This window comes from Rattus norvegicus, chromosome 1 (assembly GCF_021556685.1).
Source record: "Rattus norvegicus strain SHRSP/BbbUtx chromosome 1, alternate assembly SHRSP_T2T, whole genome shotgun sequence".
Taxonomy (NCBI): Eukaryota; Metazoa; Chordata; class Mammalia; order Rodentia; family Muridae; genus Rattus; species Rattus norvegicus.
Window position 1 is genome coordinate 148,394,467 of NC_141534.1, and position 20,192 is coordinate 148,414,658.

At 43.6% G+C, this 20,192-nt stretch overlaps 1 long non-coding RNA gene across 1 annotated transcript; it reads right to left on the reverse strand.

The window, feature by feature from the left end:
* Window positions 1-1,715: 1,715 nt before the first annotated feature.
* LOC102556513 (uncharacterized) lies at window positions 1,716-16,745 on the reverse strand. The gene is made up of 4 exons (XR_015651843.1): window positions 16,680-16,745; window positions 4,037-4,130; window positions 2,300-2,429; window positions 1,716-2,014 (listed from the first exon to the last, which is right to left on the reverse strand). It is a non-coding gene; the product is annotated as an uncharacterized LOC102556513 (long non-coding RNA).
* Window positions 16,746-20,192: the final 3,447 nt, after the last annotated feature.

The following is a 20,192-nucleotide window of genomic DNA, read 5'->3' on the forward strand; positions in this document are numbered from 1 at the left end:
GGGTTGGGGATTTAGCTCAGTGGTAGAGCGCTTGCCTAGGAAGCGCAAGGCCCTGGGTTCGGTCCCCAGCTCCGGAAAAAAAAAAAAAGAGAAGAATCTCACAGTTGGAGCAAAAGACGTCGGGCTAATCCTGCATATTATGACAGAAACGTCAGTGAACCAATCTATACAATTACTGTGAAGATAATAACGTTTGAGGGGAAAGAATAGTGAAAGATGTTGACAGTACATCATGGTGAGGTGAAAACAGAATAGGAAACCACACTGTACATCAACTTCTCCCAAACAACTGTTCCAAGGAAGACTCTTGTAGGCTCTTCATAAGTAAACATAGGCCTGCTCTGAACATTTCCAAGACCCAGGTCAAGGGTGTAGGCTGCAGTGGCACCGCTTGTGAATCATGACAACACACGTTAGATAAAATGGGTACTATTTACCTACTTTGACAAACATCTTCAAAAGGACAAACTTCTTTATGCATCCAAAAGATGGTAGAAATCAATGATGATGAATTATCAAGCACATGTGACCAGGTGTGGTACACAGCTGTAACTCCAGGCCTTGGAAAACAGAGGCAGGAGGATCAGGAGCTCAAGGTCAGTCTTGGCTACATATCAAGTTGGAGGTCAGTCTGGACTACAGGAGACTCTGTTTTTATTTCCCCTCAATATTTACTTCCTATCCTTTATCTTAGCAAAATCGAGATTTAAAAGATGCATTTTATTGACAATAATGTAAAAACAGATATGACTAATGTCTATAATACCTTATTGCAGTTCTTCAATAGTATGTTGACTAGCTATTTATCACTGGGATGAAATACTGGACACAAGCTACTTCTGAAGAAGGAGAAGTTCATTTAGCTCACATTTTGGAAGTTCAAGTACATGGTGCTGACATTAGCGCAGTTCTTGGCTCCAACCCATCATGGCAGAGAGCAGTGGTTGAAGTATGCATGAGCAAACAACAGAGCTGATCCAGGATGAGACAGAGAGAGAAGAGGAGTGGGGAGGAGCTGGTACCTATCAGCCTTGCCGAGTATATTTCTCAGTGACATAAAGACCTCCCATGAGGCCCCACTTTAAAAAGTCCTATCACCTGGCCACTTCTCCTGGGAACCAGGTCTTTAGTCACAATGGGCTGTCAGGGAACACAAACCCTAAGAGATGTTTTTAAACAGAGTACAACACAGTGGCACACACCAGAGTTCTCAGCTATTTGGCAGGCTGAGGCAGGAGGATCACTTAAGTCTAGGAGGTCAGGGCCAGAATGTGCAACAAGGTAAATGCCTGTTCTTAAAAACAAACAAGCAAACAAGCAAACAAACACATACCTAAAAATAAAAGGCAGACTGGAGAGAGAGCTCAGTGATTAAGAGTACAATCTACTCTTGCAGAGTACCTGGATTTGGTTCCCAGTACCCACATGATGTGTACCAACTGAAACTCAAGTTCCAGGGGATCCAATGCCCTCTTTTGGCCACTTCGGCCACCAGGTTTGCTTGCAGTGCACAGAAATACATGTAGGCAAAACACTCAGTAAAAAAGAAAGCTGGGAATGGTGGCACATGCATTTAATCCCAGCACTCAGTTAGGGCTGTTACAGAGAGAAACCCCTGCCTCAAAAATCCAACCAAACAACCAAACAACAACAATAAAGCACTCGTAGACATGAAATTTTTTTAAAAAATTAAAGTAAAAAAAAAAAAGCACTGCTTTGCCTGAGCTGTAACAACTTTAATTGTGAATAATATTTTCAAATAAGATTTAGAAACAAGTCAGCAAGTTTACATGCCATGCATATCATTATAATGGGTTAGCTTATATAAATGATCATTATCATAGAACGTTATAAAATACTTCAATTTCACTACGTATTATTTTCGGTATCATGACTTTTATTGTCTCTTAGCTAGCTTTCTGTTATCACACATAGTATCCCTCTTGTTATGAGAGTCTTCAGTCCAATTAGAGAGCCATTGGTTACTGCCAAGGTATGTGTGCCACTACTGTACCTATAGGATTAAACAAAAATGTTTATGAAAAGTTATTTGCCTTTCTAGCATAAAATATCCATGTAGTGACAAATACAAGGTATTGCTGTCACCTGTCACATGGTTTTTAAAACAGTTTTCATGGCTGAGTCCACAGAATGTTTTGCAACCACCCTGACTCATATACAAAGAAAGAAGAGAAAAAGAAGTCTCTCTACACCAGGGAAAGATGCTTGGTTATATAAAGATGGATTGTTTCCAGCTATCTGAGAAGGGTTTTGCACATTCATTTTTCTTTTCTCTTACCTAAGTGCTTCGCCCACTTGGCTCTTCTCCAAACTCCTAGCCAGCTCGGAGCATCCACACTCCAGCAGAGTCACCCACACACTTTCATTATGTTTTCCCACAGTCACCTTGGAGTTTGAGGGTGCAGAGGCTGGAAAAGCAATAGATGACCACCTTTCTCTAGTTCCTAGGAATGTTCCTTACATGTGGGGTCCAGGACAAAGGCTTCTGCTGCTAGGGCTTGTGACCAGGACAGCATATAAATGTGAAGCAAAATGAAGTGCATAGTCAAATTAGTTTGAGAAATGCCAAATTAAAGCACAGACAGAGACATCTTAGGGAATCCTCGGAGCATTTAATATGCTTACAGAATCTAATAAAAGGGGGAAAACTTCAAGAAAAGGGAGTCAAGAGAAACAGAGTATGGCATTCATTCAAAATGGATTCACTCACAGTATCCTTTACTGTTGAGACAGCTCAAGAACTTGCATTCCAGGGAGCAGAGTTAGAAAACCATGGACAGTCTGGGGCACAGGGTTTCTCACCCACAGAGGTCTGGGAAGAAGGAAGGCACTGTCTGGGCCATGTAGTCTTGGTCTTTCCACTACTCATCTATCAAAGGCAAGTCAGGAGACCCAAGAAAAGAACCTCCTCTAGCATTTGGGAGCGACTATAGGGAGAGGCCCCTGGCGTTTCTGGCTGTTGATTATGAGCTTGCTCAGTTAGTTGACCCCTCTGCTGTGAGAGAAACATGTGCCAGGGCAGAAGGACGAGGGCAATTTGCCCTACTTGACAGCAGCTTAAAAATGGGAGAGAGAACCTGTGTATACCCAAAGGCTCATGGATTGCCATGAGAACAGATGACATAGGGAGGGTGAGTCTTGCTAGGACCACCACAGTGAGCAACGACAAGACATAAGACATCTCAGGAATGTAACATGACATCACTAGCTGTCAATCACCCTGAAGATGAGGCTAGTTCTCCTAATAGCACAGTGCCCATCACCAACAGGACTGGTTGGAGTTACCACTGTCCACATCATGTTAACAGACAATGATGTAAGGCAGGCTTGTAACATGGAAGGCAGGGTTCTCCTAGCTCTCCTCCTGCCCAGGAGAGGGGCATTACCAGGAAGTAATAATGCAGATCCTTTCTGCTGCTTTCTGTGGTGACTCTATGCCCTGGCCATGGAGTGAAACAGAGAGGGAGGTTTCAATCACATTTTCAAAAGACACATTGAATATACTGGACTGGACCTTAAGTTTAGGGAATTTGATTGAGAAGAGAAACTATCCAGTAGTAAAAGGATCTCTTGAGACAATAAATAAACAAAACTATTTCACTTTAATGATTTAAAAAACATGAAATTTGGAGGCAGATTGAAAGGTTGGGTTTTTCCTTTTTATTACTGAGTGATTTTTTTAATGTTCATTAACTTCTCTGTGTCTCAATTACTTGTACAGAATGGAGGTTACCAATTCCATGGGGTCATTATGAGTTACTATTGTACCGCTGGGCACATAGGGAATGCTTATACATGGTTGTTAAATGAATTAGCGTTTTGTGTCCTGTCACACATATGAAGTGCAGAGCCCTGCCCTGTGTAGCACATGGGAAGAGCTGCCACTCATACCATGGGACACACTTGAGTTTGAATGGTAGTTTTGGTTGTTGCACTTTCGGTAATATTTTATTGATGGCAAAAATGTTATGACACCACCCCCTATACAATTGAACAACCGATATAGGGAACTAACCTACAGTATAAGACGCTTGGCTTTTTGATGATGGCAGCTTCTCAATGGACCCCAGCCCAGAAATGTCCAGTAGAGGCATGTATGAATTTTCAATCTGTAAAAATTATTAGAGACAATGAATACTTACAGTTGTCAGTCATTTAAAATCATTCTTCAGTTCATACTGATTCTAATAAGATTTGGTTGCTTTTTCACAGGCTTGACGAGCATTGCTCTTTGATTCGATGATTTATTTAGATTTGTTGTACTGATATGCAGGGGATGGTCTTTTAACTGAGGAAACTAGTCTGTTGCTGCTTATATACATTTTACATATATTTTTAATTTATATATATTTGACATTTTTACATTCATTTATGCAGAGTGTGTGTGTGTGGGGGGGGAGAGAGAGAGAGAGAGAGAGTGTGTGTGTGTGTGTGTGTGAGGGGGAGAGAGAGAGAGAGAGAGAGAGAGAGAGAGAGAGAGAGAGAGTGTGTGTGTGTGTGTGTGTGTTGGGTCGGAGGACAGTTCAGGAGTCGTTTTTCTTCCTCCACCACGTGGTTTCAGGGTTTGAACACAGGTCGTCAGTCTTGTCAGAAAGCTCCCATACTTGCTGAGCTGTCTTGCTGGCCTCCGCCAAAGTTTTAAAACTAAAAGTCAACCAGTCTTTCCCATTATACATTTAAATTTTTCATTCTTAATTTACTTGTTTTTTCATTCCATAAATATGAAAGTATTCATCCATGCTTTGCCATAGAACTTTGATGGTTTATTTTTTTTATTAACTTGAGTATTTCTTTTTTACATTTCGAGTGTTATTCCCTTTCCCGGTTTACAGGCCAACATCCCCCTAACCCCTCTCCCTTCCCTTCCTTATGGGTGTTCCCCTCCCCACCCTCCCCCCATTGCCGCCCTCCCCCCAACAGTCTAGTTCACTGGGGGTTCAGTCTTAGCAGGACCCAGGGCTTCCCCTTCCACTGGTGCTCTTACTAGGATATTCATTGCTACCTATGAGGTCAGAGTCCAGGGTCAGTCCATGTATAGTCTTTGGGTAGTGGCTTAGTCCCTGGAAACTCTGGTTGCTTGGCATTGTTGTTCATAAGGGGTCTTGAGCCCCTTCAAGCTCTTCCAGTTCTTTCTCTGATTCCTTCAATGGCATTTTACTACTCTAGGATTGTCATGATGGAGGGAGGGACAACAACCTAACTTATCAATAGTTAGGGAGGGACTGAAGCCTTTTGCCAGCAGCACCAACTTGGTACTTGGAATGGCCCTTGACCCTGTGAGTCCAACTCACTAATTCTATTGGTGAAGTTGAGTAAGCCATAGTCGTCCTGGTGGACAGTCTTAGTGGTCCCCTTGCCCTTCCTTCTGGTCTACCATCTTTTTCATATGTCAGGCTCTGTCTACTTCTGGGTTGGCCTGTGTGCTTGGCTCCCTTCCGCTGCTGCTCCGTTCCTGTACACATGCTGCTCTTCTGTTTCTGGACATCCTTGGTGTTTTCACTTGATAATTGTTCTACAGTAATTTTGAAATCAATTTGAACCTCAAATGAAAAAGTAAATTAATTGTGTGTGTGTGTGTGTGTGTGTGTGTGTGTGTGTGTGTGTGTGTGTGATGGTTTGTATATGCTTGGCCCAGTGAGTGCTGCTATTAGGAGGTGTGGTCCTGTTGGAGTAGGTGTGGCACCGTGGACATGGGCTTAAGACCCTCATCCTAGCTGCCTGGAAATAAGTATTCAGCTAGCAGCCTTCAGAAGAAGATGTAGAACTCTCAGCTCCTCTTGCACCATGCCTGCCTGGATGCTGCCATGTTCCTGCCTTGACGCTAATGGATTGAACCTCTGAACCTGTAAGTCAGCGGCAACTAAATGTTGTTCTTATAAGAGTTGCCTTGGTCATGATGTCTGTTCACAGCACTAAAACCCTAACTAAGATAGATATAGACATAGATATATAGATATGATATAGATATAGATGATTGATATAGATGATATAGATATAGATGATATAGATGATATAAATATAAATAGGATATAGATGATATGATATAGATGATATAGATATAGATGATATAAATATAAATAGGATATAGATGATATGATATAGATGATATAGATGAGATGATATAGATGATATAGATGATATAGATATAGATATAGATGATAGATATAGATATAGATTATAGATATAGATATGATATAGATGATATGATATAGATGATATAGATAAGATGATATAGATGATATAGATATAGATGATATAGATGATATAAATATAGATATGATATAGATGATATGATATAGATGATACAGATGATATAGATGAGATGATATAGATAATATAGATGATAGATATAGATGATATATATAGATATAGATTATAGATATAGATATGATATAGATGAGATGATATAGATGATATGATATAGATGATACAGATGATATAGATGAGATGATATAGACCAGTTTGACTTCAAACTCAAAGATCTGCCTACCTCTGCTTCCCAAGTGCTAGGAGTAAAGGCATGTGTCACCACTGCCGCCTGGCCATTTTGTGGTACTTTTATTGCACCCAATTTTTGAAATAGAGTGTCCCTACCAATGGGTAAACTGTCTTTCTATTGGACTCTATTTATTTTATGTGTTTTAAAAGGAGAAAAATAAGTGTTTGAGAGTTTCTTCGTATAGGTCTCATGTAGTTTTCATTAACTTTATTCCTAGGGTTGGGTTGAAACAACTGAGGCATAAAAGATGTTCAATAAAGTATGTGGGTTTAAATGTGTAATTTACTAGATTTTGACAAATGACATGATCATGGAGTATCAACAAACCAAGAGGACATATGGACCCATCTGCAGTCTCCAAAGCCACAACCACTTGCTTATCCACTCATCTGCTTGTCAGTCTTTCATTACTATAATGAAATACTCAAAACAGGCTGACTTTATAAAGTAAATAGGTTTATTTAGTTTGCAGTTTTGGAGGCTTAAGGTCATAGTGCTGGCATTGGCTCAGTTTTGATGGTGGCCTTCTTGTTAGCAGAGCCTTGAGACAGGATGTGTCATAGAGAAAGTACATGTCCATGTCTGCATCTGGTCTCTGTCTCTCTGTCTCTGTCTGTCTCTGTCTGTCTCTCTGTCTCGCTGTCTCTGTCTCTCTCTCTCTCTCTCTCTCTCTCTCTCTCTCTCTCTCTCTCTCTCTGTTGTTGGGGTTTCACCCTGTTGTCAAGATTAGGCTGGAACTTACACTTTAGTCTAGGTTGGCCTTGAACCTGCTTGATCCTCCTGTCTCTGCTTCTCTGGTGCAAAGTTGAGTTCTCTTCTTTTAAAGCCACCAGTCTTGGGGTTCCACCCTAATGACTTTATCCAAACCTGATCAGTTTCCACATCCTCTAACACTAATTTCTACACTCTCAATGCTATTAACATGAGCTCTGGAGATTTCTATACAAGGTCAAGGAGCTAGGCCCTAGTTAAGCCACAGCAGGTGAGATCTAGTGTTTAGCAATTCCAGACGAACCTGCATATATGTGCACTTGGGTAATATGGACAAGAGCTTTCTTCTCTCCATAGTAGGTGCCTGGGAGTGAGAGATCTGGACACACAGTAGTCGTGTGACTGATTAAGAAACTACCAAAGTAGATACTGCAAAGTATGGTACCATTCCGCGTCCCATCAGCAGTGTGTGAGCATGTCTGGGTCCCAATTCCCACCTTCACTGTGTCTCAGCAGCATGCTGGGTATGCTTTTCTCATACTTCTTTGGAATGGATACAGGTTTTGTTTTGGGCCTTACAGAAGGCTGATTTTTATAAATATGTCAGTACTGGAAAGGGCAGCACTCACTGAGGAGGTTAGGTTGAATTCAACATTACTGATTATGAACCAGCACAGACCTGTTCATACTACTCAAGTTCTGATTGATGGCTTGTCACGTGCAGAGAGAAATGAAGCACCGCCTCCTCCTGCTTCTGTGTATTTGTGGGATGCTAATAACTTCTGCAGTCTTTTTTGCGACTTCATTTGTTGCTCAATGATTCCTGGTGGACATACCTTTATTGCGTGTTGTCTCCCTTAACATTTTAAAACCACTTGCAAATTATATTATGTTTTGCAAATAACTTCCTAATTTTATTTTATCTAATTTAAGTAATAATTTTTTTTTTAGTATTTCTTTGTAGTCTAGGCTGTCCTCAAATTACAATACTCATCCTGCTTTAGCTTCCCGAAAGCTGGGATTACAGGCATGTGCTACCAACCACACATGCCTGTATATATATATATATATATATATATATATATATATATATATATATATATATATATATATATCAAGTACCCAAGAGATTTTATGCCACAGAGCAGAAGCTGTGGACCACCCAGGTATCAAGTTTGTTGGGAGGACCCGCTTGGTCTTAAAACGAGCCAATGGGTGGGCTCTGCTCTCCATCAGAGTCAGATGGGATTTAGCACCCTTATCCTTTCTGTTGCTCTCAAGATGCTTGCAGACAGCCACTTCTTTCTTAGGCAAATGGTAGAGATCATCCTCGGGGAGGCACGGCCTTAAGGATTCTCAAGATTTTATTACCAGTCACAAAACAGACTAGGGGCACACCATATGAGTCCCTCAACAGACTCGGGGCACACCATTTGAGTCCCTCAACAGACTCGGGGCACACCATGAGTCCGTCGGGATCACACTGATTTAGGGGGAGTCAGGTCTTTCTTGGCCAGTATGTTAATCCTTCACGTCATCAGATGTCAACCTCATCCAGGTGGGGATGCTACAGGGCAGTGTGCAGCGCCCAACTGAGACAGGCCCTTCCCTGGGGTGTGCACATGCGTGACATTGGAGTTTTGGCGGCAAAGAGGACACGGTGAGATACCTTACGCCTTCCAGAACAAATATTATCTTAAGGTGAGAGGCAACAGGTTTTGATGAGAATGTGGAGAAAAGAAAACATTTGTCCATTGTTGGTGGGAATATAAAGTAGGCATGGAAAAGGTGTGGAGGTTCATAAACACTAAAAAAAGAATTACCATGTAAACCAGCAATTCTACTTCAGAGTTAAAGTTGGTATGAAAAAGAAATGGACACCTCCTGTGACTGCAACATTACATGCAATCACCAAGCTATGGCACCAGTCTGAGTATCCATTACAGATAGGTGGATAAAAAGTGTGGTGTAGGGGGCTGGAGAGATGGCTCAGTGGTTAGGAGCACTGACTGCTCTTCCAGAGGTCCTGAGTTCAAATCCCAGCAACCACATAGTGGCTCCCAACCATCTGTAATGAGATCCGATGCCCTCTTCTGGTGTCATGAAGACAGCTACAGTGTACTCACATACATAAAATAAATCAATTAATAAATAATTCTTTAAAAAAAAGTGTGGTGTACATACACAATGGGATACTACTCAGCTTCTCAAACGAAAGAAACCTTGCAGTTTACGACAGCAGAGAGAGATAGAAAATATCCTCCTTAGTTAATTAACTAAGACAGATATCGAGTGACCTCATTCTCCTGTTGGATCTAAAACAATGAAGCTCCTAGAAACTGAAGGGTAGTTGCAGGGCCCAGGGAGTGGGAAAGGGGAGGTGCTAACCAAAAGCTACTGAATCTCAGACAGGATTTGAGGCAAGTTCTCAAACCATTTTTCAGTTTGGTGGGTATGGCACTGTGAGCCAGGAAGTGGTTGAGCACACCTTTGATCCCAGCGCCCAGGAGGCAGAGGCAGGTGACAGATCAAGTTCCAGGACAGCCAGGGCTACACAGAGAAACCATGTTTAGGAAGAAAGAAAGAAAGAAAGAAAGAAAGAAAGAAAGAAAGAAAGAAAGAAAGAAAGAAAGAAAGAAGAAGAAGAGGAGGAGGAAGAAGAAGAGGAAGAAGAGGAAGAGGAAGAGGAAGAGGGGAAGAAGAAAGAAAGAAAGAAAGACAGAAAGAAAGAAAGGAAGGAAGGAAGGAAGGAAGGAAGGAAGGGAGGAAAAAAATCTACTGTGTATTTCAGAACTGCTGAAGGACATTTCAAAAGCTGTCCCTATAAATAATTGCTATCTGAGGTTATGAATATATGAATTAGCTTGATCTCTCTAAGTCTCCAGCTTAGGCCTCTCCTGGGTCTTACTGAGTAGTCCAGGTTGGCCTTGAATGTGAAATCCTTCTGCCTCAGTCTCCTGAATGCTCTAATTACAGGCATGTTCTATTTACCTTACATATGAAGTTGCTTTTTAATGTGTGAATGTGTCTAAGAATATACGCATGACTTATCAATAACATTATGAAAACATTGAGGGCTGGAGAGATACCTCAGTGATTAAGAGGATTTGCCTTAGTTAGAGAGGACCTGCGTTCGGTTCCCAGAATCCTAGAGGTCACTCATAGCCACCTGTGACTCGAGCTCCAGGAGAATCCCAAGCCTCTTTTGGTCTCTTCAGGTCTTTTCAGGCCCCTGCACACACATAGCACACATACACACAAACTCAAACAAATAAAGTTGTTTTTTAGAAAAGAAATTATTAATTTTTGAAAAATATTTACTTTATTTTTCTTGTGTATGAGTGTTTTGCCTGCACATATGTATGTATGTGTACCATGTGTGTGTGTGTATACCTGGTATCTGCAGAAGCCAGAAGAGGGTGCTGGATCCCCTGGGCCTGGAGTTACAGACAGCCATAGTTCCTGGGTATCAGGCCTGAGAACTCTGAAAGAGGGTGCAGTGCTCTAACCATTGAGCCATCTCTCCAGCCCCTGTGAAAATGTTTGTTTAAACAATAGTTGTGCATGGCTGTTTCTGGAGATTAGGAGCATAGTTGGGAGGCAATGGGGGACCAGAAATTCCTAGTGATCTTAAGAGCAGCCCTAGCATTCGAAAATAGAATATCGATATTTTGTAAAATTAAAACAACAAACAAACAAACAAACAGCCTGGGGTGGAAAATAGCATAGAAAGAGAAACAAAATAACCCAGCATCCCCTTTCCAGCTCCAAAGCCAGGAAGGGAGAGTCTCCTTTCTAAATGAGCAAGGCGAAAGCTCAGCGCCACTCCTAGCTCTGGAGTTTTGTGGCTTTGAGGCTTGAACAGATGACGCCCCCTGAGATCCGCAGAGCTGCTTGTTTCTGAAAAGGAATTGACTTCATTCAGAGCTCTTTTGAGAGGGACCCTACATGGCTGAATTTGGGCTACTTTAGGAGCCCTGCACGCCCCCATCCTGGGGACACCAGATACCTCTGTATCAGCTTTACAGGTGGCATCCTCAGAAACCAGACCTGGCTTGTGGCTCAATGCTAACACAGACTTCCAGAGAGTGCTACTATAGGGAGGGAGACTGTGCAAAGCAGAAGGAAGGAAGGCTGCCATCTAGAGGAAGCAAGGGGTAGGAGATGAGCGCCTACTCACTGAGTCTACGGACAGTTTCCTGTGGGAGTCAGGACCAGAGTGGTGGCATTGGCAGTTGTCCTACTGTCAAGTATAGGTGTTTATATCAATTACAAGATGCAGGAGGAATTATTAGTTTCTACTAATTCCAACTCCCAGTGGAGTGCTGGGGCTGTCCAGGATGATGGCTGTCTGGTTGTCACCTTGACTACATCTAGAATTAGCTAAAACTCAAGTGGCTACATATACCTACCTGTGAGGTACTGACTAAATCATGTGAGGTGGGAAGGTCCATTTTTAATCATGGACACACCTTCTGCGGACAGCCTCTATTAAGGCTGTGGAAGAAAGAAGCTTGCTGGATGTTCAAGACCTTGCTTGTGCTCATTCTCACTGGCAAGTCCATTCCTTCACTGACATTAAAGCACACTGGATTCCAGCACCTACTGAAGACCAGCTAAGACGTCAGCTTTATGTCTGGAACAACTACTAGATTCTTTTTTTTTTTTTTTTGGTTCTTTTTTTTCGGAGCTGGGGACCGAACCCAGGGCCTTGCGCTTCCTAGGTAAGCGCTCTACCACTGAGCTAAATCCCCAGCCCAACTACTAGATTCTTGATCCTTCAGTTGGTAGACAGCTATCTTTAGCTAGCCCACAGCCTGTAAGCCATTCTAATGAATCCCTCCTGTATATTTTATAGAGCCACTCCTCCAGCTCTGTTCCGCTAGAGATCCCTGACTAATACATCCCGCCTAGATGATGTAGCCTTGCTCCAAACGCACAGCCTAAGAAAGTCCAGTAGCCCTGGTGTTGGTGGTGTCTGACCTCAGGCTCTTCTGAGAGCTCCTTGGCTGACAGGAATTTTGCCTGGAGCCAGCTGCAGCCTATTCACTACTGATCTCTGGAGGATGCTACAAGGAAAGAAGTGGGAGAAAAGGTCCTGGCCAATACTTTGTTTTCAAGCATATGTGCCAGGGAGGCCTGAGGTCGCTTGTGGTAGCAGCAGAGTAACATCATTTTTATTTTAACCATCTGTGAATCTACGTGGGTCCCTACAGTGGGTGTCCTCATGCCTTGTCTGACCAGGCACCACTGACAATACTGAGTATGAGTGTCCCAGAGGGGATGCTCTCAGCTCTGCATGAGGCACCTGGATCCGCCACCAGCATGTATCCAGAAGGCAAGAGCTTCAGGTGCCTTACTACTACTGGATAAACCAGTCCTGGTGACCCTTTTATAACAGAGCCAATAATGACCATGCCTAAGGAAACTTCTATCACTCCCTCGATAGGGAGTAGACACATAGTCCTCCCTCCCCCCAGCTCTTCCTACTCCGGCCTAAAGAGCCAGCCTATGTTGCCATTGTGTAAGGCCCATTGTAGGATGCTCTCCTCCAAGGATGGCGGCGATCACCATCATCATCACGGCAGCTGTGACTACTCACAAGTGGCCTCCAAGTTTGGCTGTTGCTGTCCCTACTTAGAAGGAGGTGAGGAGGGTCATTAAACTCTCACCAACACCCTGGCCACACTGCCGTGAATGCCTGTGCCAGCTCTATGTAATTCTGCCCCCTTCTGGATGCTGTTTCCGGAGCGGCTGGATTATATATAGCATGTGGAGGGTTGAGTGGAGTGGGCTGAGAGATAGCATTTCTGCAGCTCTGAGGAAGTTATCATCCATGCTGGGAAAGACGTTTTAGTGATATCGCTGTTTGTGTGGGGCAGGGAGTGTCACTTGTAAGTAGGCCGGATAAACTCATTGGCTCATCCACCTAGACTTGGGTGGAGTCTTATGTGCCCTGTAGTTGGTGCCCCTATTCTGTTTGGGTGAGTAGACGTTTGTTCACATTCCCCCAGGAGACATTTCCACAGTAGGGTTTTTCCAACTCTGGTACAGTATGCGCTGTGCCCAAACTCACTGATCACAGCCAAAGAGGCTGCTTGGAGATTACACTGGGGTACAGGCAGGAAACACTCTTGGCCTTGCATAACAAGTGAGTAAACCAAGATGAGCTTCTAGGAGAAAGTCACCTTAAAAAAGTAAATTTGTTCTTTGACAGTTTCATACATGACTTTGGCGAATCCTGCTTACCCTTTTCCCCCCGCCATTACTCTCTCCCCCACGCTGTTCCACTCTCTCCACCCCACAGGTCTCCTCACCTTCGTGACCATTTGATTTACAGCACATTGTTTTTAACCAGCACCCTCTGTTTTGGCCATGGGTTTACAACTACCCTTTGGAGCTGAGCGGGCAGGTCACTGTTTGGTTCACAGCTAACTGAGGGCAAAGGGACGCTGGCACCCCAGTCTTGTTGCTGACCCAGTGCAAGCAGTCACAGCTGCTGTGAGCTCCTGCCTGCCATGGCTAGGCTGTGCCCTGAAAATAGCAACGCTCCCCGGCCCCTATCTTCTGGCGCTTACCCTCTCTGCTTTCTCTTGCAGCGTTTCCTGAACATTAGAGGGGGTTTACAAAGGTCCTGCTTAGGGCCGAGCACTCAACCATCATATATTTTAAGCATCTTGAGCAGCTGTGAGTCTCTGCATTCACTGCAAAGACAAGCTTCTCTGATTAAGAATGCAAGGAGTGTCTGTGGATATAAACACTGATATTTAGACTGCAGCTTTTTACCATGCCGACTTATCTAAACAACAATAATGAGTTCCCAACTAGGGCCTATGACCTACCTCCCTAGCCATGGGCCTTTGACTGGGTTTACAGTCCTGGATTTGTGGTTTCTTGAGGTACTTGCCTGGAGGGGCTCATGTGAAGTGCTCTGAAAATTATTTGGTGCTTTCCAAAAACCCAAGGAATTATTCTGTAGTTTACAATTAATCATGAAACAGTGATGTTAGCTTAGTTCATTCCTGAGCTCTGAGCCTGGGACCTCTCAAGTATATAAAAAGTGGGGCTTTCCCAGAAGCTACTGTTGATTCAAAGAATTCTACTGGGCCTAGTAAGAATTTAAAAATCTCATCCATTTTACGAACCCGGTAGAACCCAGCTTCACAGTGTCTAGAATTCGGGTGGCCATTAGTCGGACCTCTGGAAACAGCTTCTGGTGCTGGAAACAGCTCAGTGGCTTGTGTATGCTGGGCAGATACTCTACCACTGAGTAGCACCCAAAAAAGGGCTTAAATGTGTGTGCATGTGCACGTTTGCTCGTGTGTACATGTGCGTGTACAACTCTCGGGAGTTGTTCTCTCTTGACGTCTTGTGGGAATTGAGATGTGCCCTCACACCTGCCTGGCATTTACATGGGCACTGGGATTTGAACTCTAGCTTTCATGCTTGTAGGGCAAGCACTGTAGCCTCTCAATCATCTCGCTATTCCTGGGGTTTAGGTGTTTAAATGTGAATATCCATTAAGCTTCCTCCCCATTCCTGGGGGTTTCACATCTTCCATGTGAAACTTTAGAAAGGTTTTTCAAAGGATTGTGTCAGCTTCCCCTGCACACGCTATAGTCACAAGTCTTCCTGACAAGCTCAGAGAGGTTGCATTTGGTCGAACCAGTTGCTTCACAGAAGATGCAGAACAACCCTGGGTATGAGACAATTATTGAGCTTGTTAGGAAACGGATTTTGGAGGGAACCAGTGTTGTCAACAGACTGAGAAACTGGCTGCAGCTCACTGGGAAAACTAGGTCATCCTTGCTCTCACTGTGTTCTCCATAGCACAGCTTGAAAACCAGGGAAGGGGGGAGTGTAGGGCAGGAATCAGAGAAAGATGGACTTTAGATATCATTTTCTGAATGGTTTTGGAGAAAAAAGTCTTTCTTTTTTTAGAATCAATCCACACAATATTAAGTGATCTGTGGCTTTTATGATGGTGCGGAAGTGTGCCCATACAATGAGACAGTCAACACTTTCTATCGGGAAGGCGTGTCAGACGATTGTGTACCGCTAGGCTAACGCAGGTGTTGAGCTAAGCTGGGACAGGTCTCCTGTGCAGTTCAGGAGGCTGGCGGGTTTAGAAGCTGGCTGAATCATACATTGAAAAGCATCTATGAATAAAACCTGGTAGGCAGGGAGATGGGAAGGTAGGAGATTAGGTAGGAGTACAGTAACTACTGTCTAGAATAATCTATGTTGCATTACAAGATAACTAGAGGCTCAAAGGTCACCGGAACAAGCATAATTGATGCCTGAGGAGGGGAAATGCTTGATTGGGTCATTGCATGGTATACATCTGTACTGACTGGGTTTACAATAGACCATACTTGTGCAGTTATGTGTCCTAGAATGTGCTCCTTTGAGCAAGACAGCTGCCATTTTCACCAAACCAGTCGTTCCTGCTTGCAAGAGGCCCTGAAGATCTAGTCGGATGACTGTTGGCAAGGCACAGAGGTCCTGCCAGGTTCTCTGGTGCCCCACCAGTGATTCCAGCCATTTGTATTCCAATTTGCCTTAATCGCCTGCAGCCTCAGAGACTTCAAGCCTTAGGAGGTGCTAGAGAATACTGGGAGGGGAAGTGAGAGGGTTCCCTTTCTTTGGGAAGCCATCACCAATGCTGCTGAAGAATTTCCAGTACCTCTGTTTTGGGGTAACCCACACTCCTTACTCACACTCTGTGGTAAGCCCGTCAGTTCCCCAGGAACTTTGATGGATTCATAGTTTGTTTGTTGCTGGGACCTGACGAGGAGGGTAGACGTTGTTCATATTTCCCCATAGAAAGAATTCTCACCACAGATACAAGCAAAGAACAACGACCCCTAAAATAACCAACCTTGGAGAATATAATCTCACACACTCCAAGTCCAGCACTTGGAGGTGGAGGCAAGTGCACCAAGAGTTGAAGGACAATCTGAGCTACCTGTTTCAACCTCAGGGACTGTAACTGAAAACCAAAACCTCAGCAAAATAAGCTCGACAACCCCCGCCCCACCCCAAGGAAAGACCTGACCCCTAGTAAAACCTCAATGGATGGAAACTGAATTCCATCTCCATCGTGGAAGCAGAGGGAGCTCCTTCAGGGTAGCTTCTCTCTACATCCTCTTCTCTGTCTTTCAACAGTGTCACACGAGGCACTCTAAGGTCCCCCCAGAACACCTCGACATGCAATCTGGGGCCACCATGTCGCGGATAAGAAGACGAGGACTCCAGAGTTGATGTTTAAGGTCTCATAGCCAGGTGTGCTCTGGTGGAAGATGGTGCCAGGGCCAGGGCAGGAAGCAGGATAGGTTCCTATAGTCAGGAACTGCTTCCTGACTTCCCCATGCTTTTGTTTCACCAAGGAAATGCCATAGGTGTGGAGGCTAGAGCCCTGGATTGAAGTTCTATCTAAGACACTTACCTCCTGGAACAGGGAGTGTGCAGGGAACAGGTCTCTTCTCAGCTGCCCTTAAACTGGAGGGCAAGTACGGTAGCCGCAGGGGAACTTTCCAATTACATTCCTAGATCTGGAAGGATTCCAGAGTAGCACACAGCGCTTATTGCAATAACCCACAAATTCCGGCAGAGGGCACTCTTCCCTAATGATCCGAACAGCTAGCAGCTTTCTTTGGAAGCCACAGTATTCCTTTATAATTTTTTTCTTTGAACCCCTAGTATTCCTGCATTTCTCTAAAGATTAAGTACCATAATTATAATTAGAGAAAACACATCATTTAAACTCATAAAGGCGGACTTTGCATGTTTTCTCTCACTTGTGAATCCTAGATTTTATATAGAGACATACACATACATGCAGACATCCAGAGACCTACACATGGGTACACACACACACACACTTCACACACACACACACACACACACACTCACACACACTCACACTCACACACACAAACACTTCACACACACTCATACACACTTCACACACACATTCATACACACTTCACACACACACACGCGCATACACACACATACACACATAAACATGACAGTAGGTATATCAAATGATGTTATACATACATGTAAAAAATTACAAGTGAGATTGGGGGGAAGGAATGGCCATAGCAAGAAGGAAGAGAGGGGGAGGTACAGAGAGGACATTCAGCCAAAGTATATGGCATACATTTAAAAACGTCTTTATGAAATGTACCACCATGTACAATTGGTATCAGTATCTACCAGTATAGGATCAAAACTTATCAATGAAACAGATTTATAGTGTAAAAGCATCAGGTGGCCAGAAGGAATCCTTCCTCTGAGGTTTCTGAAGCAGCTCTTTTAAAAGAGTCCTGGAAAAACTGGCCTGAGTGAATAGCTCTCAGAAGACATTGTGGATGAAAGGTAGAAGGTGACAGAGATCAAACAGCCACTCAGGATGGCACGGCTGGTGACCAGAAACTTAGGAACACACTTTCCTCCTGCTCTTGCCATGGTCAGGCAGCTGGGCCAGGTCTCATTTCCTGCATGGAGAGACCTGTGTCTACAGGGTTGCTGTCTTGGGTTTCCTGTTCCTCTGTAGCCATTTGATCATCTGTGTCGTGGGGACAGGCAGAGAGAGTCTGCCTGAGCCCGGTACCCACTATACTGTCCCTGTGAAGGGAATGATCAGCAGAACCCATGCATGTCAGGCCTGTCTAACCTGATGCCCCTTCACACGACCCAGGATGGCCATGAACAGGGCTGATATTTACAGATAATGACATCATGTCACGATATCAAAAGGTTGGATGCTTCTGGTAGACCATTAGCTCTCAACTTGGAGCTCTTTGTCTCCATCCGCATCAGGGAATGCTTCGTAGTCATAATGTAGGGAACTACTGGGACATCTAGTGAGTACAGGGCAGGGCAGCAACTGAACACTCCAGTGCACAGGACAGGCCGAGTGCCCTAATCTGAGACGTCAGTACTACTGCTGAGTTTGGGAAAATGGAGTTTAGGCCTGGGACTTGAGATTCTTAAAGTGTGGTCACAAGACTTAGCATGGGGGCATCATCTGAGGGCTGGTACACCCGTGGAGTCTTGGGTGCCCTCTCAGACCTGCTACGTCAGAGCTGGGAGCAATGGCCATGCAGTAGCAATGTGTCTTTCAGATGATCTGTAGCAAGTTCAAACCTGAGAGACCTGTCTAGGGAGTATAACACCCGAGGCTGGCAGTTTAATGGTGTACTTCTAAGCTAGTTTGCTTAGAGGAGGAAAGTGTGTTGCTAAGTTTCTGGTCAGCAGTCATGCCATCCTGAGTGAGCTGCTTGATCTCTGTCACCTTCTACCCCTCACCCACAGTGTCTCCTGAGAGCTATCCACTCAGGCCAGTTTCCAGGAATCCTTTAAAAGTAGCAGCTTCAGAAACTGATGCTTTTAGACTACAAATCTGTGTCACTACAGAACTACTAAGATACAGGGTCTGAGTTATTTAGTGGAATTTACATCTCTTACAGGTTTCAGGCAATGCTGTTAGTGTTTGTCTAGGACCACATTTTGAGAAAAACCCAAGACATTGCCTCAGATTTGCCTGTGTGAAACACAAAGTGTTTAGGTCCCAGGCTTCCCTCACTCCCAAGAAGGAGGGCATCTCCAAAGGAAGGACCTATGGCTAGGTTTGATTCTTTTCATTTTATTTTATTTTATTTTATACTCGTTTTTTAAAAAATGAGTGTATCAGAACATATGATCAAACTGGGTTGAAAATCCTGTGTTGGGAGGTTAAATGCAGGACTTATTGACTAAGGACACAATCTCTGGGTCTCTCAGGCCTACAGCCGACATTTTTGAGTCAGGATGGGGAGAATCATCTGGGAGTTTCTAAGTTTTTTACCAAGGTCACAGAATGATGTAGGCTACATCAGAACTTCTGAAGATCGGACCTAACCACCAGTCCTTTAAAAAGCTGCACAGAAATTCCAGTATAAAGCCACTTAGGAATCAGGGACCTTCAAACAGACTAGCATTTTCTTAAACATATACTTACCATACGATCAGTAATTCTCCTAGATAACCACCCAAGAGAATTGAAAACACAAACCTACACAAAAATTTGTTCCCAGGTGTTCGCAGCGGTAAAGTGGGACAAGAGATACCTATCAGCTGATGAACGGATCAATGCATTAAAATAGATGTGTTCTATGGACACAATGGGATGTTGTCTAATGATATGAAGAAATGACATGCCATGACATGGATGAACCTTGAACACATAAAGGAAACGAGTTTCAAAAGGTCTCAAATTGCATGAGTCCATTTCCATGAGGTATTAAGAATGAGTGAATCCATAGAAACAGAAAGTAGATCAGTGGTTGCTAGGGTTGGTGTGCGCTGGGAATTTCCGTAGATTGAGTATTTAGTGGACACATAGTTTTATTTGAGGAGGCTGAGATGTTTTGGAACTAGACGGAGTGGTACAACACTATGAAAGCCATCAGAGAGGACACTTTAAAATGGTAAGTTTTATGTTACACACATTTTATCTCAAGGGACAAAACACACAAGAAAGTCAACCTCAGTGTTCTGTAAGCTTTCCTAAAAGAGGTTTTAAGAAACCAGGGACAATGTAGATTTATTAGCTTAGTCTGGGGAAATGCCCTAACCTAGACAACATGACAAAGCTGTACTCCTGTGATTTTGAACACTTGACCAGGATAGGGAGTAAGATGCTTTTGGAGTTTGACTGAAGTGTATACAATCGGACCCTGTGATTTAAGAGCAAAGATTCAAGTTTCCTCCCGGAGGCTGTGATTTAATATTTGAAAGTTTGTCTTCAGAATGAGGTTTGTGCTTTTCTGACATTTAGAAGCTAATGGAGAGAATCATTGCTGAGACAAATTTTTCTTCCCGTGTGTGGTGGGGACTCAGTTATTTAATATGAATATAAGTGGAAGGATGGCCTTAGAAGATTCAAGGTCAAGGCCACTATAGGCAATTG